Consider the following 25,532-nt stretch of genomic DNA (forward strand, 5'->3'; position numbering starts at 1 on the left):
TCATCCCAACCCATAGAATTTGAGATTTTGATGAGATCTTAGAGATTGTCTGGTTCAGTCCCCTCATTTCACAGATGAAGAAAATGAGGCACAAAGAGGAGAAGCAATTTACTTGGGAACAATAAGGGACAGACCAAGGATTCAAACTCAGGCCTTCTGCATGGAAATCCAGTGATCTTATCATCCAACCTCATTCTGGTGTCAGCATAGATTTATATTGCTCTGTGTGTATATTTATGTATGTAGGTTTAATATTCTTATAATAAGAAAGGTAAAATAATAAGTAGGGGCCCAAAATTCTAGTAGTAAAAGCCCATAAATGTATTACAATTAGGATATATCACAACAGATTGATTCTTCTGTAACAATTCTGTAAAAAAAAAGGGGGGGGTTTTGATCTAATATCTGATTTGGAAAAATCAGTAAGACGGACAATGACATGCTGATCTCAGCTATGACATTTACAAGATGGACAAACTAAAAAGACTACTCAGCAAGAGCAGCCCACTTACCCCTACCATAGTCACTGATAGATGCAGCCACAGACCTACTTAAGGCCTTTTTTATTATTGAAAATCGATGTAGGAAATTAACCCCTGGATATTATAGAGGAGAGAATGAAAATAATTGTAGATCCATCATGATGATTATTGCTACCACCACCACTACTCTTCTTCCGCAACCCCAACCCACTTTCTTGGTGTTACAGCAATGGAACATTGACCTGCTAAGCTCACAATTAGAGAAGGAAAGTTGGTAGTGGGGGAGAATTTGGATCTTGATTTCACCAGCAGAGGTATAAAAGCATCTTCCACCAATAGAGATTGACAACATATATGTTACTTATAGTCTCAGGATATTACTTAGTACAGGAAAAAATTAAGTAACTTGTCCACATTATAGTCAGAATGTGTCAGTGGTAAAACTTGAACCCAATTCTTCTGGATTCAAAGGCTAGCCCTTTATTCATTCTATCACCTTATCAAAGGAGGAGGACGATAAGAAGGAAGAAGACAAGGGGAAGGGGAAGAGGAAAATGAGGAGGGGCAAGAACAAGAGGAAGAAGAAGAAATGATACAGAAGAGATACAGTGTGATAAAGTACTTACAGGGTTAGCCTCAGATTCAGGCAATTCCAAATTAATATCTTGCTTTTGACACATTCTAGCTGCACCAGCCTATGCAAGGCACTTAATTTCTCAGACAATTCTCTAAAGTTATAAATTATACATTAGGTGATGATCATCATTGATAGAGGGATTTTTCTTAAGTAGAATTCCAGACATCAATGAAGTCACAAGTCAGAGAGAGAGAGAAGGAAAGAGAAAGACAGAGACAGAGACAGAGACAGAGAGAATGAACATACTTCTATCATCACCAGTCATTCATTTTATGTTCTTTTCTCATTATTGCTTCCATGTTTTCCCTCCTATTTCTTCCCCTAGCTTAGCATGTTCTTCAGACTTGATTACTTTTATCAAACCATAAACAATTCATTCTTTATGAGTCAGCTTAAGTTTCACCATTAGCTCCTCTAGTCTTTTCCTTGGTATTTAGATGCTTTCTAGGGCTATCACCAGTCATCTTGACCTATGTCTTGCCACTGGACTTTGATAACTCTGGAGGAGAGAGTGAGGCTGACAACTTTGAGCAGCTCTACCTCACTTAAATCCATTTCAATCCCAAGTCAAGACATCACCCTCCTGATGTCATTGATCCTCTTTAAGAATGAAGAACCACCACCACCACCAACAACAACAACAGATGTTTTCTGATTGTTTCCTATGCTATTTTGTCTCCTCAACTAGATTATAAACTCCTCAAGGGCAAGGCTCCTGTTTCATAGTTCTTTTCTATCCTAGTCATCATCTAATACAATGTTACTAAATAAAAAATAGTCATTTGGTACGTACTTGATAGATGAACCTCTGGTATTCTGTGCTCTCACCACACAGTGGATATATGCAAGATTTACCCCAGTAGTCTTCATAGTCATAGACTATCATAAGGACATCCTGTAAGAGTCCCTTGACAAGGTTAGCACTTCACTAAAAAGTTTTAACATGGATGAGACCTTTGTTCTGACATTTACAATATTTCTTTGACATGGCATAGAAACTACCTTAAAGATGATAGATTAAATCATGAAGAGTCATACACTTTAGCTAGGCCCTTGAACTTAAGCTTTAAAAGGGAGAACAAAAATAGAAAAATGAAGTGAATAAGAGATGAAATCAATGGAGGAAAATGTTGTTTAGCCACATAGACTGTGGTTCTTTGGAAGGAAGACTCCATGGCCATGTGGACCTATAGCACCTCCAGGTAATCTTGTTCCTCAAGGAAGAATTTGATGTCAAGAGTAGAAGGAACCAACCACCTGGCTCCAGGAATGGCAGAGGCCTAAAAAACAGATCAGAATCAAAGAGGTCTTGAATTAATCTGAGAACTACAGAAACAGGAGCTCATAGCAAAGAGTGGCAGTGCCAGTGGTAATGATGGAGCAACCAAGGAGTTCCCAAGGTAACAACACATCACAAAGGGTTAGATGGCCCCAACCATCCCTGGGATTTGTAGTTCTCTCTCTTTCTCTCCATTGCAATACGTTTTTCTGCTCCAATCCCCCCCGATTCTTTCTGAAACTACATTTTATTTTCTAAAACTTTGAGAGAAACCAGCTGACATGGGGAAAGAATTGAGAGTTAATTCACAAGTGATTAGAGATGCCATATCTAAAGGGCTATAAGGCATTTCACAGTCTATCTCTCCTCCCTCCCTTCCCTCCCCCCCCCCATTAACATTCTTCAGTTATTCTAAGAAAGATCATTGGCAATGTTCTTGTTCCAGGAATAGAGTAAGGGAATTACTAAATGAGTGGTGTATAACTACTGCAGCAGAGAGCCAGGAGGCTGAGCAAGGAAATATGGGTAAAAGAAGGAACTGGAATTACCTCCAGAGCAAGCATAGAGGAGATTTCCATTATCTTATAAAAACCAAACAAACAAGAAAAACAACTTCTACCCACTTTTTAGAAAAGTGAAAATATATGGAAGGAAGAGACCTATAGTTTACAAGTAATTTATCAAAAATAAAACTGCTCCATCTATAGAAATGTATCTCTAGCAAAGTTCTGAAACATATCTCTGGCTATCACTTTATGTCCGATGCTAAAAAGAGTTTAAAAGAAACAATATATCATTTGTCCCTTCTTACCATCCACTTGATATTTTTAGTTTACAAAGAACATTCATTCATCTTGTAAACTCATACTCCAATTTATTTTTTCATAATAACATGACACTCTCTACTACTGATGCCTAATTGTGCTATGGAGATAAAATTAAATTCTCCAAGTTTTTCATTAGCAGAGAACAGACCCAGGCAGGTATTACCAAGATGATAAGACTTCTAGTACAAGCTTAGTGGTTGACTTTACATTTAAAGAATTCAGGTACATGCTCAGTGATGGACTTTACAATTGTTGTCCAAGAACAATACTAACCAAATTCACAAGGGCTTATCACTAGGTATCACTTGGCTGAACAGTAGTTGAATATCTCAGCCACTAAAACCCTAGAAGACCATCTGTTAAGTTTAGAAAGGGGTTATTAGTTGCATAAGTAGAGATAATACCCACACCAACAACATGATATGGAAAGGCAGGATTGAACAGTGGAAAGAATAGTAGATTTGGAATCAAAAACCTTAGTTGAAAACCTTTAGTTCAAATGAGTTAATTTTTTTTTGCATGATGTTTTCTCAAAGGTAACAGTAATACATACATATTAAAATATAAAATTTTATTACATATCTATATGGGTGTATATTGTTAGATTTTTCAAATAGGAATAGAACATTTGATTAGAGTTAATTCTGGGTCATTCATTAGCTAGGGGACTGAGGTTCAATTATATAAAGAGATGATCCCTGAATCTTATTTTAACCAAAAGCTTTGACCTCTTCCTCAACCAAAAAGCAAAACTGAGTGTTAGATCTTCTATTAATAATTAATAGTGACTTTAGGAATATCCAAAAAGCAGATTCAGAAATAAAGTGACCAATTTTTTTAAAAAGATGATACATGGGGGCGGAGCCAAGATGGCAGAGGAGAGGCTGTGACTCCCACAAGCTCCAGATAAACCCGTCCATTCACACCTAAATAATGCGGTAAAAATCAAAACCCAGAACAACCTAATGCACACAAGAACAGAGTGAGACTGTTTCTCCGCAAAAGAGGGCAATTCTGATCACCTACTGATCAGGCTGAACAACTCAGAGCGCGGTCTGGACTCAGCTTCTGGCGCATGTCAGAGTCTTCAACACCAGCAGCTTCTGAGGCACGGATCATGGACTGGTGAGGGGGTTTGGAGGTAGGCCAGGGTGAAGTGGAGGCAGTATCTACTGGAGTTGGGGCAAAGCGCCCTGGGTCTGAACCAGTGGGCTGAATCGAGTGGTGGTGGCTCAGTGGGGGAGGGGTAAAAGCATGCCAGGCTTCTGACCATAGAGAATCAGAGTTCAATCAGACTTCTGTTTCCGGGTCAAAGAGAAAGCAGCTGTGATTACTCACAAGCCAGGCAGGGTGAGAAGAAGCCCAATCTCCCCTTGGGCCATGGTGTAGCATGAACAGTGTGTCCTGGAAGCAGTGCTACACTTTAAGGAGTAAAAAGCCAAGAAACAGTAAGCCAGGATGAGTAGGCAGAGAAAGCAGAAGACCATCAAAAACTTCTTTGGGGGAAAGGTAGACCACAATACATCCTGAGAAGAAGATAATAATAGGGTCAATGCTCCAACATCCAAAGCTTCCAAGAAAAATATGAACTGGTCTCAGGCCATGGAAGCTCTCGACAGGGACTTTGAAGAGAAAGTAGGAGAGATAGAAAGAAGATGTAGAGAAAGAGAGGAAGGAATGGAAAGAGAAATGAGAGCAATGCAGGAGAGTCATGAGAAAAAAGTCATCAGTTTGAAAAGCCAAATGGAAAAGGAGATTAAAAAACTGCTGAAAATAATTGCCTAAGAATTAGGATTGAACAAATGGAAGCTAGTGACCTTATGAGAAACCAAGACACAGTAAAGCAAATCCAATTGAATGAAAAAATAGAGGGCAATGTGAAATATCTCCTTGGAAAAACAGCTGACCTAAAAAATAAATCTAGGAGAGATAATTTGAAAATCATTGGACTACCTGAAAATCATGACCAAAACCAGAGCTTAGACACCATCCTCCAAGAGATTGTGAGGGAAAATTGCCCTGATATTCTAGAAGCAGAAGCTAAAATAGAAATTGAAAGAATCCACTGATCACCCCCTGAAAGAGATACCAAAAGGAAAACCTCTGGAATATTATAGCCAAATTCCAGAACTCCCAGGTCAACGAGAAAATATTGCAAGCAGCTAGAAAAAAGGAGTTTAAATACTGTGGTGCTCCAATAAGGATAAAGCAAGATCTAGCAGCTTCTACATTAAAGGACTGGAGGGCATGGAATATGATATTCCAGAGGGCAAAGGAACTGGGACTATAGCCAAAAATCACGTACCCAGAAAAACTAAGCATCATCTGTCAGAGGCAAACATGGAACTTCAAGGAGAAAGAAGACTTTCAGGCATTTGTTATGAAAAGACCTGAACTGAATAGAAAATTTGACTTTCAAATACAAGATCCTGGAGAAGCATAAAAAGATAAACAGGAAAAAGACTTCATGAGGGGCATTAAAAGATCAAACTATTTATATTCCTACATGGGAAGATAATACTTCAAACTCATAAGAACTATATCAGTAAGGATTTAATAGAGGACACAGGTCTGAACTGAATACGAAGGGACGTTATGTTTTGTTCTGTGTGGGGTGTCTTATGTCCTAGGCCGGATTTGGGCTTGGGGCCTCCTGGATCCAGGGCTGGTGCATTGTCCACTGTGCCACCTAACTAACCCATAATGACATCCTTAAAATAGGGTTTAGGTGTAGGAGAAATAGACTGGGGGAAGGGGAAGGGGAAAGATGGTCTGGGGAGAGGTTGTTCACATGAAGGAAACAAGAACAAAGCTTATGGAGGGGAGGGGAAGAGGGGGAAGGAATTGGGGAGTGAGTGAACCTTAATATCATCAGAATTGACTCAAAGAAGGACTAACATACATACTCAAGTAGGTATAGTAATATATTTTTGCCCTGAGGGAGGGAAGGGAGAGGGGGCGGGGGAAGGAGGGAAGAGCAGATTCTGGGAGAGAGTAGTAAAAAACAAAATACTTTCGAGGAAGGTAAAGATGTTCTACATAACAGCACAAGTATGAAATATTGAATTGGTTGATTTCATAGGGAGGGTTGAGGAGAGACGGAGGAAGAAAATTTGGAACGTAGAATTAGCTCAAAGACCTTAAACTCATCAGTGTTGGCTCATGGAGGGAGTAACATTCACACCCAGTTGGGAAAAGTAATCTATTTAACCCTAAAGGAAAGTTTGAGGGGAAGAGGATAAGGAAGGAAAGGTGAAAAAAAAGGGAGTGCAGAGTAGGGGAGGGGATGGTCAGAAGTAAAATACTTTTGAGGAGGAATAGTTTAAAAGAAGATAGAAAATAGAGTAAATATCATGGGAAGGGAATAGTATGGAGGGAAATAGGTATGATGACGTTGCTGGGCTAATATGAAGAAAATTCTTTGTCAAGTTTAAGGTACTTTATTCAGGTTATGATGAACAGCATACTATTAGAAAAACCTGGAAAGACCTACATGAACTGAAGCAGCGTGAAATGCACTGTATACAAAATAACAGCAATAGTGTAAGATGATCTGCTGGGAAGCATGTGGTTATTTTCAGCAAGGCAATGGTCCAATATAACCCTGAAGGACTTATGAAAATGGCAACCCATCTACAGAGAAAGAAGTGATAGTATCTGAAAATAGATGGAAACACATTTTTTCTTTTTTTTTTCTTTTTTTTTTTTCTTTTTTGGTGAGGCAATTGGGGTTGGGTGGCTTGCCCGGGGTCATGCGGCTGGTGGGTGTTGGGTGTCTGGGGCTGGATTTGGGCTCAGGTTCTCCTGGTTCCAGGGCCGGTGCTCTGTCCACTGCACCACCTGGCTTCCCCTGGAAACACATTTAAAAAAAAAATTTTTTTTCTCTTTGACAATTCCTCAGTCTGAAGTTTTGGGAGTTTTTTGACTGTTTTCTCTCACAACCTAGCTAATGTGGGAATGTTTTCCATGACTACTCATGTATAACTTATTTTGAAATGCTTGAGTTCTAGTGGGTGGGGGGTGGGAATGGAGGAAGAAGAGAAGTTGGAACAATTTTTTTAAAAAATTGATGTTAAAATTTGTTTTTACATATATTTTGGAAAATAAAATTCTATTCAAAGGTCAAAAAAAATGAAAGCAGATAGAATGGATGAAAAAAAATGATACATAAACTCTATCAAGATGAGCATCTATTTTGGGTCTCTTATTAACAAGTAGAAGGTAATTTCTAGGGTGGAAATGAGAACAACCTCAGGAGGAAGATTCCATCTCATAATGGAGGAAAAGAAAGCCATGTTATATAAATTGTTCTACTGCTTCTGTTTACTTCATTCTATGTCACTTCATACAATTTTCTCCAGGTTTCTCTGACACTATCCCTTGTACTGTCCTTAAATCCCTGTTTTCAGAAGAAGAAATTATAAAGAGACCAAAGAGAGGTTAGACTTAATCCCATAAAAGCAGATTCTACAGGGTGAATGAACCCTAAACTTTTTGGAAATGTTCAACAATGAAATTCTTAAGGCAAAGAAGAAAAAAACGTCAATAAGGAGGGAAAAGGAGATGTATCAAATTTGATCATTGTGAATATAGAAGGAACTCATCCACTAATTTACATTTTAAAGATGGACACAAAGGCAGATACTGAGAAAATGAGTACAAAACCACGGTCAATTTGTCAATCAATAAGCATTTGTTAAATGCTATGTGCCAGGTAAGATTCCTAAAGCCCCAAATGATTTAAACCTGACAAGGAAAGCTAAGGACAACAAAATTAGTGTTTGGCTTTTTTGTTTGTTTATTTTAGCTATATAGGGTACAATAAGAGTATTTTGAAAGGCATAAAAGCCATTTGGGATATGAGGAATAAATGTTAAAAGTTGATGGGGAAAATAAATAAAACTGAACATTTCTTTCATTTTTTTCTTTTTTAAGTGTCTGAGGCCAAATTTGAACTCAGGTACTCCTGACTCGAGGGCCAGTGCTCTATCCACTGTGCCACCTAACTGCCCCTGTTTTTTTCTGAGACAGAAAATATTTGGAGAAGAAAAAAAAGAATAAAATTGTCCAATGAGAAGTTAATACCCCAAATAAATAAGAAAAAAGTAAAAGGATGTATTGCTACACTTGGTTACTTCAAGTCACCAGGCATGGATCAACTACTGTCTCTATTAATGAAAGAATTAGCAGATATGATTATGAAGTCACCATCAATGATCACTGGAAGATATTAGAAAATAGTAAAGGTGCCACATGATTGGGAAAGGTAAAGAAACTTGTCCTAATTTTTGCCAAAAGGAGGGTAGCAGAATGAGGATGGGAGAATGATGGTGTTTGCAAACTATGGGCCAAAGAATTCAATAGCTAGCAAAATCTAGACTGCTTTACTAAAGGGAAGGTGGTTTCTGATTATCTAATTATCTAGAAAAGGTAGAAGTGATCATACAGAGCCAGTTAAGGTTTTACCAAGCACAGACTGTGCTAGTGGAAACTAATTTCCTATTTTGTAAGTTGGTAGTAACATGCTATAGATAGATTTTTATCTGGATATTAGATAAGCATTTTGAGAAGTCCATATCATTGTGGAAAAGATATACACAGATATGTGTGTATAACATATATTATATATTTTATGTGTTGTGTGTGTGTGTGTGTGTGTGTGTGTGTGGTGTGTGTGTAAAATAGGTAGGTTTGTAACTGCTTGAATGGTTTAAAGTCTTTCATAACTTGGTCCTTTCTGCCTTTCCTGTCTTTTTACACCTTGCTCCCCTCCAAGTACTATACAATTTATTAACACTGGCTTCATTGCTCTTCTTCAAACACATCACCTTCTGGCCATCCCCACCCCCCCCCCAACTAGCTGTCTCCCCATGCTTGGAACTCTCTCCCTCTTCATCTCTGCCCACTGATGTCCCTCACTTCCTTCAAGTCTCAGCTAATGTGTCAACCTTCTGCAGATGCTTTCCTGGCCACTTAATCCTAGTGCCTTCCTTTTGAGTTTATCTCCAAATCATCCTGTACATATGTTGTTTGTACATAGTTAAGTACATGTTTCCCTCATTAGATTCTGTGTATTGTGAGAGCAGGAGACTATTTTATTGTTGTTTGGTTTTAGTTAGGTAAGTTTAGTTTAGTTTTTTGCCTTCTGTGTAGCTCAGAACTTAGCACTTAGTAGTCTGTCATATATTACTGTATTAGTAAATCTTTGTTGACTTACTGACTGACTAGAACTAAAGAAAAGTATGAATGGTTTAATGTCAACTTGAATGAGATTTTACTAAAGTGTCCTCTGGGAATTTGTGATTATTCTTGTATTTAACATGACATGCTTATCAAATTTGCAGATGACAGAATTCTGGAAGCTATAACTAATATTATATGAAGGGGAAGAGAATAAGCATTTATTTATTTATTTATTTACTTATTTATTTATTTATGTATACATTTATGTATTTGTTTGTTTATTTGTTTGTGGGGAAATGAGGGTTAAGTGACTTGTCCAGGGTCACACAGCTAATAAGTGTCAGGTGTCTGAAGCCAGTTTTGAACTCATGTCTTCCTGAATTCAGGGCCAGTGCTTTAGCCACTGTACCATCTAGTTGCCCCCAGAGAATATGCATTTATAAAGCACCTACTATGTGCCAGTATCATGCTAAAAACTTCATAAATGTTTCTCATTTGATCTTATGAAGAAAATGGTCTTGATGGGTTAGAATATCATGTCAAATAGAATAAATTAAATGTAAAGTTCTATAGTTGGGCAAAAAAAAAAATAAGGGTACAAAATTAGGTAGGCACTGGATAGAACATGACCACTATTGTCTGAAAAGATCTGGAGGTTTAGTGGACTGCAAGCTCAATATGAGTCAAGTATGTCATATGATAGTTAAGAAAGCTAATGAATTATTAGGCTTCATTGACAGGCATAGAATCCAATACTAAGTGTTTGGTCATGTCCCATCTGGAATATTGTATTTGGTTCTCAGTGCTAGATTTTAGGAAGGACATTGAGAGAAAGGATAATGTCCAAGTTCTAGAAAACAAAATGATTAAGGTCTGTAAGCACTGCTTCAATAAATATTTAGTCCAGAGGACAAGAAAATATTGAGGGGAAGAGTTAGATTGATAGCTATATTCAAGTATTTAAGAGTAGAAAAAGGATTAGATGCAGTCTGCTTGGCCCTTAAGGACAGAAGTACTTCATAACCAATGAGTGGGAAGTTAGAAAGAAGCAAATTTAGTCTTGAAATAAGGAATGACTTAACAAAGTGGAATGGGTTGCCATCCTGATAGATGTAGTGTGTCCCTCCTCACTTGAGGCAAAGGCTAGTTAACTACTGTTTCTTCTAAAGGAAATTTTGTTCATCTATGTTAAGATTAGAAATATGGCTCTGACTAATATTCAAGACAGATTTTCTGATTGTGTGGCTAGATAATCTACAGAGAGGATAATTAGTTTATATTAAGAAAATATTGGGGGGGGGCAGTTAGGGGGCACAGTGGATAGAGCACCAGCCCTGGATCAGGGGACCCTGAGTTCAAATCCAGGCTCAGACACTTTACACACTTACTAGCTGTGTGACTCTGGGCAAGTCACTTAACCCCAATTACCTCACACACAATTTTTTTTAAAGTATCACACATTATGTATTGATGAGTTGATAACTCAACCTTTATCATATTATCTTCTATTTTGAGAAACAGGGTTGATAAAAAGGGGCATCAACAACCCCCCTCCCCCATCCTGATGCTTAATCCTTGAATGACCTTAGAGAAGTTCACCTCTCAGAGACTCAGTTTCCTTCTCCATTAAATAGAGATAATTCTACTAAAAGAATATAAGAGCATTGTAAAGAGGAAAAATATGATCATGTATAAAGTAGATTTTGCAAAATTTAAACACAATATTATGTTATCTATATTACATATAAAGACCTTTAGACATTCTTTATAAAATAAGTTTACCTACTGTCATTCTCTGCTTCTTTATAATTTGAGGTTTTTATTTATTTTATTTTAAACTTTTTAAAGCAATTAAATAGGGATAGCAAACAGTAAAAACTCAATCTGTTAAGATTATCTTCATTTTGCTCATTTAAAAATGAATAGCAAAACTCATGAGTCTCAATTGGGTTTAGGTATTTTGATCCTAAAGTCAGAGTTATCCGTTGGTTATGAGAACTATGTAAAAGAGTGAGATATTCTATTGACCACTGAGTTACTGTTATATCTGAGGGCAAAAGATCACACAACACCTCTCCATGAATGTTATCTTCTCTCTGTTTCTAAGCAGTGTGAGTAACCGAGAAAATGGAAACAATTCCATTTTGTCGGTAATTTCTGTCTTCCTGTTGCCCCAGTTTATGTTATAGCCCCAAAAATGTGTCTTCAACCTTCCTTTATGCTGGAACAGCAAGTATCCAAAAAAGTCCTATTAGGGTGGAGTTACAAGAAGTAGCTAATCTGAAGGAGAGTCTTTCCTCTTACTAGCCCCAATGATAGGTCCTTTCCAATCAATGGGCACCACATCCCCTATTCCCACTCTTCAAGCCCCCAGCAACAATCCCTGTCCAATTCAGAGGCATCTCATATCCAATTCACCATCTGCCTGTATTGAAATTAATATAAGATTTGTCCTTTTATTCCTTTGGGAAGTCTCTACCCATGAGAGTGGGGCTGCCTTGCTGGCAAATCCAATAAACCCTCATTGATTCCTAAATTTCTGATTCTGGTTTGTTCTAGCACCAACAATTTTACCCACATCAGTCATATAAAAGAAAAAAGATTGTTAGATTTGGTCCTTGATCCACCTTCTCCATGAAGTCTTCACTAGCTAAGGAAATTCAAGGGGGCTATTCTGATGTCTACTTCACTTATAGACAATACATACTGATCCTACTACACTTATAGACAATGCTACAAAATTTAGAAATACTGTTGTGATTCTTTGCTTTTTTTTTTCAGTTATTAGTCTGGTCTTTCCAGCTAGGCGGAAAATTTCTTGAGGAACAGGGACCATGTTTTATTCTTTTTATGTATTCTCCATAGCACCAAACATAATTCTTAGCAAAACTATTCAATAAAAGATTGATTAGGTGGAAGGAATCTTAAGAAGTAATTTAGGCTACCCTACTGCTTTCAAGGGAAGAATGGAATCAAAATATGCAGACAAGTAAAAGTCAAAGTAATTTCTTAAAATTCCCCATAGAAAATTATCCCACTCAAATTACGCAGGATGACATTGAAACATTAATAACTTTGGTATCTATGATGCTTCCAATAGTTGTAGATACATACAATGGCATGCATTATCTCACTGCATTCTTGGTTACCTCAGCTAATACACTTCACAGTATCCTCTTTAAAGTTCACCTCTAGGTCTTGTAAATATGCAGTCTAATCAATAAAAATGAAATGAACAAAACACTGGAGATTCACTCAGCTTCTTTTCCCCTGAAAAGCTTCTCCTACAGACACTTGATCCTAGGGATCCAGACTGGACCTCTTATTGCATTGATGGACAGAGTCCCTTGTGAAGGAGGGAGTTACTATGAAGAATTTTTACTAATGCAGGTCAACACCTTTTCTATAACTTACAACCTGAGAGAATGATATAAAACCAGAAACCCAGATAAGTTAAATAACTTATGCTTAGTTACAAAACCAGTATATTTCAGTGCTAGGACTTGAACCTGGGTCCTTCTGGTTCTGTAGTGTTTTCTCGTTCTCTCTCTCTCTCTCTCTCTCTCTCTCTCTCTCTCTCTCTCTCTCTGTGTGTGTGTGTGTGTGTCTCTGTCTCTGTCTCTGTCTCTGTCTCTCCTGTATTACTTGATTTTCAATGAAGGAAGTAAGGCCCCCTGACATTTATAGTTGGATCAAATTCCTTTAAGTGTTTTCCACATGTATTTCTCTTCAAAATGGTCTGTCCAGATTGGAGGTTAGAGGAGCTGGACAGATTCCAACTTTGTGTAATTAGAAGGAACAGAATGGATCCATCTTTTTACTTATTTAATCAAATGCCAATTAGTTGCAATTAGCATTCAATGAAGATGAAATATGAGCCAGGTGAGGATGATCAGGTATAAAACCTATATTACAGAAAAATAATATACAACATATTTTGGCACATATGTAAATTAAAAGGTATTTAGAATATCCAAATGACATTATTTAAAAATAACTGAATAGCTATTATAAATCTAATTCATTGATATGCTAGTACAAATAATAGATCATATTCTATTTTAAAATTATTTTAAAATGATATAAATAGTTGTGGCCCATATATACCATACAGACATGTTAATGAAACAAAATATGCTTGAAATAATAGTGTGTTGAAAATAGATAGTATTAAAAAAGGAAGTAGGTAGTATTTGGGAGGCATAAGGGGTAGTTACTGTCAGGACTACCAGTTAGATACCTTCCATGGATGAGTACCTCACCTCTGTAGCAGAGAAGGGATCCTATCCTTACTACCACTACCACTATGTGACTCTATAGACCCCTGACAGTTAATTTTATCATCACTACCTGCTAACTCCCCTTTCTATTCTAGTATGTGTTCCCTTTATGGTTCCAGGTCAATATGCAGAACTGCTCAGGCATGCTTGGCCAGTCAACATTAGGTTGCTCTTTTTGAGGGAAGGTAAAGAAGGAAGGAAGGGTGGGAGGGAAGGTGGAAGAATGGAGGGAAGAAGAAAAGGAAGAAGGAACAATGGGACAAAGAAAGACAGGAAGAAAGGAGAAATGATGGAAGAAAGGAAGGATGCCAGAAAAGGAAGGAAGGAAGGAAGGAAGGAAGGAAGGAAGGAAGGAAGGAAGGAAGGAAGGAAGGAAGGAAGGAAGGAAGGAAGGAAGGAGGGAGGGAGGGAGGGAGGGAGGGAGGGAGGGAAGAAGAAGGCTTCTGTTGTTCAGTCATTTTGAGAAATGTACAACTCTTTGTGACCCCATTTTATGGTTTTCTCTAAAGATTTTGGAGTGGTTTGTCATTTCCTTCTCCAGCTCATTTTACAAGTGAGGAAATTGACGCAAACGGGGTTAAGTGACTTGCTCAGGGTCACACAACCAGTAAGTATCTGAGGGCAGATTTGAACTTAGAAAGATGAGTCTTCCCTACTCTAGACCCAGCACTCTAATGACTATACAATCTAGCTTCCCCAAGTAGCCCTACTTTTATATAAATCTTTGTCATGGACTATTACAAACACTGTAGCTTAGAGCTTGGTTCTTAGTTTCAAATCTGTTTACTTTCACTAACTAGCTTCAAATATGCCCAGACTCTAGGAGGATCCATTAAACATCAAAGAGTATTTCATATCTTTTTTGTATAGTGACCATTTTGTCTCTTTTTGCTATGTTGTATGTGTCACTTCCAGGGGTATGCTGAAGCAGCCCAAATTAGTTGTGGAGAAAACAGTCTTCCTTTTTTCAATGTGAACATTTACTCTTCAAAAGTCAGCAAATGCTACAAATCAGGGCTTGTTTGGTTGATTTTTATATTTAGGAAAATGACAGAGTAAATATCAATGATGCAGATTAAACCTAAAAACATGTCCTGTGTACATTTTCCTTTTCAGAGAGCTGTTTGTTTTACCACACATTTACTAACATTTACCTGTGAATCTATACAGCTGCATTTCTCTCTTAATATAATGCAGGCCGTTGGGGGCAGCTAGGTGGCACAGTGGATAAAGCACTGTCCCTGGATTCAGGAGTACCTGAGTTCAAATCCAGTCTCCAACAGTTGAAACTTACTAGCTGTGTGATCCTTGGCAAGTCACTCAACCCCCATTGCCCCACAAAATAAATAAATAAATTTTTTAAAATTATATATATATATATAATGCAGGCCCTTTGATGGTAGGAATAACTGTCACATTTGCCTTTCCATTTCTTCCTAGATCCAAGCACATTTTTAACATGGAATATGAGCTTAATAGAGATAGTATGGCAGAGTGGATAATGAACTGGTTTAGGAGTCAGAAGGTCTGGGTTCAAATTCTGTCTCTGACACATACCAGGTATGTAACTAGCTGTATAAGTACCAAAGGCTCATAGAATCAATGCATAATGCATTGAATCTAGAATGTCTAGTTAGTTTGCAAATAAAACACTATAGAATTGCATCCTATGACCATTTCACTGGTCTACATCTAAAAATAGATAGTAGATAGATAGATAGATAGATGATAGATATTTAATCCCCTTAATGTTTATGTGTAATTTTGCATCTGTTATCGAGTTATCTGTTTGGTATCCTTGTGTCTATGAGAGCATATAAAGGGAAGATATGCATGTATGTGAAGAAGAGAAGAGGATGATGCATATGCCTTTATACTTATATGGAGGAACATCTATATGTATATATGAAATTTCCCTGAATGCATTTGGCATCTTTATGTTTCAGATTACCTCTGTGTCTTTGTGTGTTGCTATGTCTATAGATATGCTTTTAATAAATGTCTGTAAATGAGGTGAGGTAAAGGGATTGGTTGGTGTTTTTAGCTAAAGGGAAAGGTTCCTTGATTACTACTGGCCAGAGTGAGAGAGTCTTATTAAGAAGGGTGAGTGATGGTTACCTAAGAAAGAAGATATTGCCTTGACCCCTGCTAAGCACAGTGCCTCATAGTAAGCATTCAAAAGAATGCTTGCTTGTTTCCTTCTTTTGTTCTTTTTTATTCCTTCCTTGCTTCTTTCCTTCCTTCTTTCCTTACATTCCTCCTTCCTTCTATCCTTCTTTCATTTTTATCCCTTTGTTTCTTCTTTTTTCTCCCTCCCTCTCTTCTTCTTTCCCTCCCTCCATCTGTACCCCCTCTCTCCTTTCTTTTTCTTCCTTCCTTTCTTCTTTCCCTCCTTCCATTGCTTTTGAATCCTTTTCTTAGAGAATGATAATTGTAAGTAAGCTATACTGGAGAGAAGAAAACAACCTTTACTAGAGGGAAAAAGGGCATTGGGTTAACCAGCAATATCAACAATTTCAAGATTATGTGGCCGTACTTGGAGGTGAAGTACTTAGAGAGGCAGGTGGTCCTGGTGGGGTAAAAATCAAGGGAGAGAGGTGGGAACAATATTAGACTATTAATTCAGGAGCTAATGGAATGTCAGTTTAGAGACTGTTCCTAGACCCAGTGGGAATACTGTGTGCAACAGACAGACAAATTATGATATTAGAGAAATATAACAGAGCTACATTTAAATTAGTGCTACACAGAGAAGCATGCCAGCTTACACTTTGACAAATCTCTGCGTGTTTCCAACAAGCCAGTAGCAGTCATGCTTTTAAGATACAGATTGAGCTGAAATGGAAACCTTTCTGTTAGGGTGTTGTTTAGCTGAGACTTGAAAAACTACAAACAAATAAACAAACCACCCCCCTGTAATCAGTGCTTTTCTTTCCTTGTAAGATGGACTGCTGTCCTTAATTGTGAGTCTGCTAATTCAGGGAGGCAGAAACATCCTGTTTGTTTCAAGATCCAATGTATTTTTATCATCCATTGTTTCTACCTAATCATTATCCTTATAGCAAAATGGTCATCCTCATGTGGACATTTTTTTTCAAGCAATATCTATTCAGGCAATGTCTGTGTTGGCATCAAAACACTTGTGGATGTAAATTAGACATGAGTGAAAAGCCAGTGAAAGAACAATAGCCAGAAAAGCTTTCAAGACTCAAAATAATGTCATGATTACTGGGAGGTCATTTTCTAAGCCACATGTAGGGTTAGCTTAAGGGGGGAAAAGAAATGACTAGCAAAAACAGACAAGCTGCAAATCTGGTCATTCTTTGCATACTCTTTCTTAGCAGATTTTGGGGAAGACTTTGTTTTGCTGAAACAGATTCACTAAGGGAACAATGAATACCTCTGCCTTTTGACCAGATAAATGATCAAAATATCAAATATCAAAATCTCCAGGCCTCATTTACTCTAAGTTCAATTCAAGTCAATAAGCATTTATTAAGTGCCTACTATTTACTGGACATTTTGACAGGCACAGAGTTGGTGCTCAATATGCAGAAAAATGTTAACTAGAACACTGAAAGAAAACAACTGTGACTAAATTAGGAATTATGATCAAGACAATGCCCAGACACTGCTAGCACAATGGAAAAATTGAAAACAATACCTGTTGTCAAAGAGCTTGCTTTCTACTGGAGGAAGCAGTATGTACTCAGATAAGTAAATATAAGATATAATGGGTACACCTAAAGTAATTTTAAGGAAGTAGGAAGTGAACTCTAACAACTGACAGAATCAAAACCTGTAGCCAGTGACAATTGAATTGACCCTTAATGGGAGCTAGGGATTCCACAACTTGGAGGTAAGAAAGGAGAGTATTTCCAGGCATGAGGAACAGCTTCTATAATGGTACAAAGTTGAGAGATGGGATGTACAGATGAGATGAATAGCAAATAGAACAGTTTGGTTGAAAACATGGCAGAGGGAGGGGGAAGAGAACAATGGGAAATCAGTCTGTAAAGATAGGCTAGAAATAGATTGTAAAGGTCTTTAATCGCCAAGTAGAGAAGTCTGTGCTTTGTTCTAAGGCCAGCAAACCACTGAAGCTTCTTGAATAGGTGAGTGATTTAATCAGAGATGTACAGTAAAAGAATCAGTTTGGCAGTATTGTAGAGAACATAATTGTGGAGAGGAAAGAGAATGGAGGCAGGGGGACCAATTAGCAGGCTATTTCGGTAGTCTAAGGAAGGAGGTAATGAGGCCTTGATCAGAGTATTGGCCATACCAGTGCAAAGAAGGGAAAGATGTGAGAGCTGCTGGAAAGGTAAAATCAGCAAGATTTATCAAATGCATGAAAATGGAGGTGAGGGAGAATCAAAAGTTGAGGATGACTCTGAAATTGTGTTCCAAAATTGTAGTACCTTTTCCATCTAGCTAAGAATATAGTAGAAGTGGGATAAACAGCTTTTTTGCACTTGGATTTCTTTTCATTCAGATTTGATAAGTTCCACGTCAAGCAGACAGTGCTCTTTCCCCTTCAGTCATGAAATCATTTTGCATGGAAGAAGCACTGGTGCAGAGAGTTGCTGGGATGTTTTCTTGAACAACTTGTCATTCTTTTGGCTAGCATTTTCTCCAAGCATCATGGAAATGATAGGGTCTTTGTTGCTTCTGTTTTCTTCTTCCTGAGATCTTTAGTAATTTCAGTTTTATTTGGTTTTTGTTTTACCCGATTTTCCTCTATCCCCCTTTGATTGTTTTCCTTGGGGACTGGATTTCAAAGTGTCTTAACCTCCTCCTATATTGGGCAATTTATGGTTCACAAATTTTGACCTCTGCCTCCAAGTGAGTTTTCGGTGGCAAAAATTGGCTTCAGTTGGTGCTGTGTTCTTTTCCTCAGGTTTAGTGCAATTCTGCATAGTCCTCACCACACACAGCATTCTGTCCTGGTGGCCTTTCCCACTCCATCTGTTATTAGGTTCTCTGGTGCAACACTGGCTGTTCAGAGTTTTGCAATGCTTTTTATCCGAGCACTAGCAACAGAGCTTTGCAGCCCTAGTGCTGTGGTGTTTTTGCCCCTCTCAAGCTTTTCCTCCTGAACGGCTATGGCTTCCATGGCTATCACCCCAAGCAAACATTCACAGATTGGAGTTGGGATCTCCACAGCATTGGAAAGAGGGAGTGGGGAACAGGATTTAGGAATGGGTTTTGTTATAACCCTGTATTGGCTCCTTGGATCTGCTAGTACAGCCTTGCTGCTGATAGCATGGGAGATAGGGGAGGGGGGTTGACTAAATTCAGGGTCAGTGAGCATTTGGACAGTTTGGGGTTTTTTTTAACCTTCTTTTTGATACTTAGTGTCCTAGATCCTAGAACTAGCTATAGTTGCTTTATCTTTGACACACAATTTCTGTTCTGGGGAGGTTTAAGAGGTTATGGGGGGGTAAAGAAAATGACTAGTCCTCCATCTGGTTGCTCACATGACCTGGAAGCCTTTCTGTTGCTTCTGAAGTAATGTACTTTAAAATTATTATTATTATTATTATTATTATAGTCTCCATTAAGTTTGCGTGCCATCATCACAGACATCATCGACAAAATTTTGATCTATGTTACACTGGGGGACATTATAGAGTTGACCCATTGTGTTCTGCTAACCATGTAACTTTTATAGGTCCTTTCTCATGAAAATTCCATGAATCCTAGGATGCCATTAAGCTTTTTTATATATTCAAAAGGAAATAAAGATTATGTTCCTAGACCCTTGATAAACTAATGAGATTGTATATTCTTTACAACAAAGGACAGTTACAGTTGGTGTTGAGAGAAGTCATTTTTGTGGGGTCATATAAATCTCAAAAGTCTTAGGCCTCTTTGCACTTTGAATTCATCTCTACACCCATTGTGCAGTGGTGTCAGGGATGTGGTACATTCCCTCACAGTTGTAAAGTATATTATGGCTGTCTTGTATTCAGAAGGCTTGGACTTCTCTTGTGGATTGCAGCATATTTTTCAGTCAGAAACTTCAACACTATTGTATCCATAAAAACAAAATCCATGAGAAATTGAATGAACCATTGCTAATTAAATTTATTCATACTTAATGTATTTATTTATCAACTAAATATCAATCCCATTGTTACAGTATAGTATGGGGGTCACCATGGGTTCTTGAAAGTTGTACACATGAAACTACAAATCTATTATCTATAACTTGCTGTTCCTTTTAAAAATATGATAAGACTATCATGCAACTTTCTTTTCCTCATTTTTCTTCCCTCTCCCCCCATAGATAGATACCATTAAACAAAAATATGTAAGATTATTCTATACATAATCTATTTATCAGTTCTTTCTCTGGACTATTCTAGCTAACTGCAAAGAAAGTCATCACCAAAAGTTTGGCTATCAGGTGGCAATATTTTTTAATCATAGAAAATAATTCCTTGGATACTGAGAGGTTAAGTAAAGTTCATTCAAATCAATAAGCATTTAGTAAGTGACTTTCCCAAAGTCTTAAAGTCAATATATGTCAGAGGTAGAATTTGAACCCAGGTCTTGCTGATTCTAATTCTGGCACTCTTCTGTAAAATGTTGACTCTCTAGACCCCACACAACTCTTTAAGACTAGATATTGCAGAACCGTTGCTGATCTGAATTGAGAGAGAGAGAGAGAGAGAGAGAGAGAGAGATTGCTCAGCTGGGAGTTCCCATTGCCAATTAAAACATGAGTCCAGTTTTTTGTTTTCATTTTTTAAGTGAAAATCATGAAATTATACTCAGATCCAGTGAGGCTTGCAAACTACATTGGTAGAGGAAAGTATTGATAAGCTCTTGGAGGGAGAAAAGAAAGGAAATAACACTAAGTATGGGGGGAAAGATCTAGAACTGGGTTATTGTGGTTTGGTAGATGAAGACACTGAAAACAAATTTATCTTGCACCAAAATTTTGCCTAGGATCTACTCTGGGTCCCATACCAAGAATTGTTGTATGAATAGATACCATATTAGTTTGTTTAATGTATTTCCCATCTATGGCTATTCAACATAGCTGCTTCTGTTCTAAGATCATCAAACTCACTGATAAAACATGAAGGCAACTCTGGTAAGAATTGTGGTGATTCCACATGGCCTTCCTTATAATCTACTCATGAAATATGAAAGGAAGAGAGTGGTTAAAATTAATTTCCATTTTTAGTCATCACGGAGAGAACTGTAGATCCAAGTAGGGTACAATCCCAGAATTTAAAGAATCTCAGCCTGTGAAATTGGAGTTAATAAGAACATATATAAAGTGATTGAGATTAAACACCTGTGGAAATGTTTCCAAGAAATAGGTCTTGTTAACATGGCTGATGAGATGATTGGAGTTTCCTAAATCTCATCATAGTCTCCTTAAAGTCTTTCAAAATTTCAAAATATGAAATTTTACTAACATAAGATAAGAAATGATCTAATTAATGGTAACTTGTTTGTCATGAAGTTTTATTGTAATGACAGAAGCTTTTGGCAAGTGATAAGAAATATTGAAAAGATAGATTTTAATAGAAAAAAATTATCAGACTTTATCCATAACTATGAAAAAGGGCGAAAGTTATTGTATTTAGCAAAAATATATTCTGGCAACTAGAAATTTATAATAAATACTGGAATAAGAATCCTTCTTTCAATTTTAGCAGAGCCTGGGTGAAATAATAAAAATAACAATTATTATTATTTATATATATAATTGCTTTACAATTATTATTTTATTTTATCCTCACACTGTCCCTGGAAAGTGGGTGTTATTATTCCCATTATACCAATGAGGAAACTGAGACAAATATACATTAAGTGATTTGCTCAGGGTCACAAAGTTGGTAAGTGTATTTAGACTTGAACTAAGATCTTCCTAACTCAAAGCTTTACCCTCTTTATTCTTCACTACCTACCTGCATCTGTATGATTTATTGTCCCATGCTTATCAGGGAATGATAACAAAATTCAACTTCCCAGGTACTCCAAACTGGAAACAGTTGTCCCAGATAATGAATACAAGTATTTTAAATAATGAAAAGGAATGTTTATTCTTATGTTTTTTTCAGTCATGTCTGACTCTTCATCACCCCATTTGGGGTTTTCTTGTAAAAGATACTGAAGTGGTTTATCATTTTCCTTCTCCAGCTTATTTTACAGATGAGGAAACTAAGGCAAACAGGGTTAAGTAACTTGCCCAAGGTCATACAGCTAGTGTCTGAGACCAGATTTTAACTCAGGAAAAAAGAGCCTTCCTGACTCTAGGCCAACTATTCTATCCACTGTGACACCTATCTGACCATGAAAAGGAATATATTTCTCTATAACTTAATGTCACCATTCTGATTTTGAAATCAGTTTTTTTGTGTCAAGTTAGCATTAATTGATCAAACAAATCATGTTCTCATCTGGTTGAAATGATTTTTAAATAGAGCTTCCAAAACTACAGAGCTGAAGACCAAATCCTTTATGGGTGGCAACCCCTCTGGGATGCAGATGCCCAACAAAGCACATTATTTTTTTGTCTGTTTTTTGTTGGTTTTTTTCTGTTTGTTTTGTTGTTTGTTTTTTGGTGGGGCAATGAGGGTTAAGTAACTTGCCCAGGGTCACACAGCTAGTAATTGTCAAGTGTCTGAGGTCAAATTTGAACTTGGGTCCTCCTGAATCCAGGGCTGGTGCTTTATCTACTGCACCACCTAGCTGTCCTCAAAACACATTCTTAATAGGATATAGACAGGATTGTTTCTTAATCATCTCTTAAAAACAACAATAATTTAAAAATCCAGCTAAAACAGATCTAGTCATTCTCTGAACTGGTAAATAATATGGAAAAAATAATTGAGGCTAATAATTGATTTTATACTATGAAATGAAATTTTAAAATTGCATTAAAGAAAAGAAGAGAGGGAAAATATAGTATCTTTCTATTTGTGGAAGAAATTAGGCATTGGTCAAAAGGAACAAACATTAAAGTCCTGGACATTTTAGTTATGAACAAAGTCATTGCAGAGGTAAAGAGAGTCCTCAGCTCCGTGAGGCAACTGCTATTTTCTGCACTAGTCAGACCAAATCAGAACTGACTAGTTGTCAGTGACACATTCTAACAGGGCCATAAACAAACCAGATGTTTCCAAGGAAGGTGATCAAGATGGTAAGAGGTCTAGAAAAGATGACATATAAGAAAGGGAAAAGAGATGGTTAGCATGGAAGAGTTTTAGGGGAGAAGTAACATGGGCCCAGATTCTGGGAAGCAGGGGCTTACCAGTAGCTCCACTGGCACCCCAACTTCATTAAACCAGTTCTTTTTTATATTGATCACTCAGAACTTGGAAGGCTAATGCCTCCTCCTGGATTTCTATTACTACCACTTTCTATTACCCTAATGACCAACTAACCAAGCCTTCTGAGAAAAGAGAGCACACCAATAAAGAAACATCTTTTGCTGATGCATATTAGAAACTGAATCTATAATTTGTCATTTTATATAGTTGCATGGGGCACTAAGAGGTTAAATGACTTACCCAGGGTCAAATAGCCAGCATGTTTCAGAGGTAGGGCTCAAACAAAACTCTTTCTTACTCCAAGAAGTTCTCTATCCACTAAACCATGCTGTTGTCTCTTTGCCTTGATAACTCATGTTTTATTCACATACCATGGATTTGACTGGTGACAGTGCTACTTCTCAGTGCTACTTTTTGCATTTTTTTTGTATCCCCATGTCAAGATAATGGAATGTGATAGATGAGATTTGGCAGATACACAGAAGCCCACCTGAGTGGATTACTGGCTGATTTGACCAGATTACTAGTTGACTAGATTCTAGGCACATCTGGCTGGTACTTGAGAGTACTTAAGAAAGCATGGTTCTCAGAAGCTAAAAAACTTTGAACTTCCTGCCCAGTCAACCAACCAGCTTGAAGAACCTCCCATTTCTGGGAGGGGAAAGGAAGGAGGAAGGAGAGCCTGCGCAGGGAGCTCTGTCTCTTTTGGTTGCTGACTTCCTGGTGGTGGCAGAGGACTACACCGAGGAGTTGAGGAAAGATAGGATTTCCAGGTTGTAGGAATTCTGTTCTCAATCTTTCTCTTTCTTTTACTATCTTTCAATAAACCCTTAAAAAACTTAAACTTGTTTATCAGTGATTTTAGTCAGTTTCCCCCAAAAAACTGGGGGGGTGCAGATTAGAACCTACAATTAGACATTTAAATTACACACCCAGCACTCAGTACAGTGTTTAATACATAGTAGGTACTTAATAAATGTTTATTAACTCAATGATGCTAGAATTTGAGCCTTCTGGGCTTCAATTAGAGATACTAAAATATAGATTTTAGTGCCACTCTCTAACCTTCCATCTTAGTCATTTGCATGTTGCTTTAATCTGACCTTGATCCATGACCTGAGAAAATGCCATTTGATCTATCCTCTGGCTTCCAATAAGAGAAAGAATAGCCCTCCTTAACTAAATTATAAAGCTATTTCCTTCATTCTTCTTAGGGTTGGGGGGGTATTTCCATGATCTTCCCCTGTAAACTTTTCTCTCCCATTATCCCATTCCCTCCATTATGGCCAGTTTTCCTAAAGCAAATCTTTTTACTTGTTGAATTTCTTTCTGCCTACCTTAGCCCTTAGTGGTATTGCTTACATCATGTCACATGGGCTCTAAGTGTCTCTCAGCCTCAAGACCTGAGATATTTACATGCTTTCACAATCCAGACTAATTTACTCCACATTACTAAACTTTCACTCCCAGATATAGCTTCCCCTCAGTATTGACTTGTTGACAAAGTTGAACTGGCAGACTCATCCTAGGGCTAATGAAAATTAGGCAGTGGCAGTGTGGTTTTTTTCTTGGCTACAGTCTAAATGATGTCATTGGTTCTCTTAAAAAATGAAGGATGAACAATAACAGCCTAAATCATTTTCCTCTCATAAGGGACTGAATGACTGCTTGAGGTTGCATGGCCCAAACCCATATCTTTGAAATCTAAAAATGAAAGCTATTTGCATGGGGCAAGAGTGAGAGCAAGATATTCTCACTGTATCCTGATCCCAACAACCAGGCAAGTTTCTAGCAGCAGAGTCTTTAATTATTTGAAGAACTGTCATGCAGAGAATGAATTAGACTTAATCTATATGGCTCCAATGGGTAGAATAGGTAGAGTTGATAAGTACTTGGATATCTGTTCAAAATAAAGATGAATTCTCAATAAAGCAGTTCAATAGTAGGAATGCAATGCCAACCAAAACAGTGAGTTCCCTATTACTCAAAGTGTTTAAGGAGAAGCTGAATGACCAGTTCTCAGAAATGATGTAGAAGGAAATCCTGCAGTGGATGCATCACTAAAAGAAAAGCATCTCCATACCTTGCATTAATCCCAGGGTTCTAAAGTTGAAAATGATAAGAATGACTAACATTGAAATAATGCAATAAGTTTTACCAGTCAATTTTTTTTATGTAATGTTGGCACTGATCGATGAGGGCCAGGGCCTCGAAGTATGTGCAAGTATCCTGCCTAGTATCATATAACACAGATGCTTGACAAGCCTACTTCCAGAAATATGTGATGGAAGGGCCCTTTTCCAGATTCAGAAGAAACAGAGATATCCTCTGTGTCCTGTCAGCTTATTATATGTTAAAAAGGAAAAAAAAAAGTTTTCTTTAATTGGCTGCTGAGTTGGGATGGAATGTACAAACAAGTGACAAAAATAAGAAAATCTCTATCCCCTCCTGCCTTATCTCCTACCCCTCCCACTTTCCCTTAGGATAAGATATATTACTTGTAAAGTATTAATTGTTATTTGAGGTTTTTATGCCTTAGCATGCACTGGCC

This window comes from Dromiciops gliroides, chromosome 5 (assembly GCF_019393635.1).
Source record: "Dromiciops gliroides isolate mDroGli1 chromosome 5, mDroGli1.pri, whole genome shotgun sequence".
Lineage (NCBI taxonomy): Eukaryota > Metazoa > Chordata > Mammalia > Microbiotheria > Microbiotheriidae > Dromiciops > Dromiciops gliroides.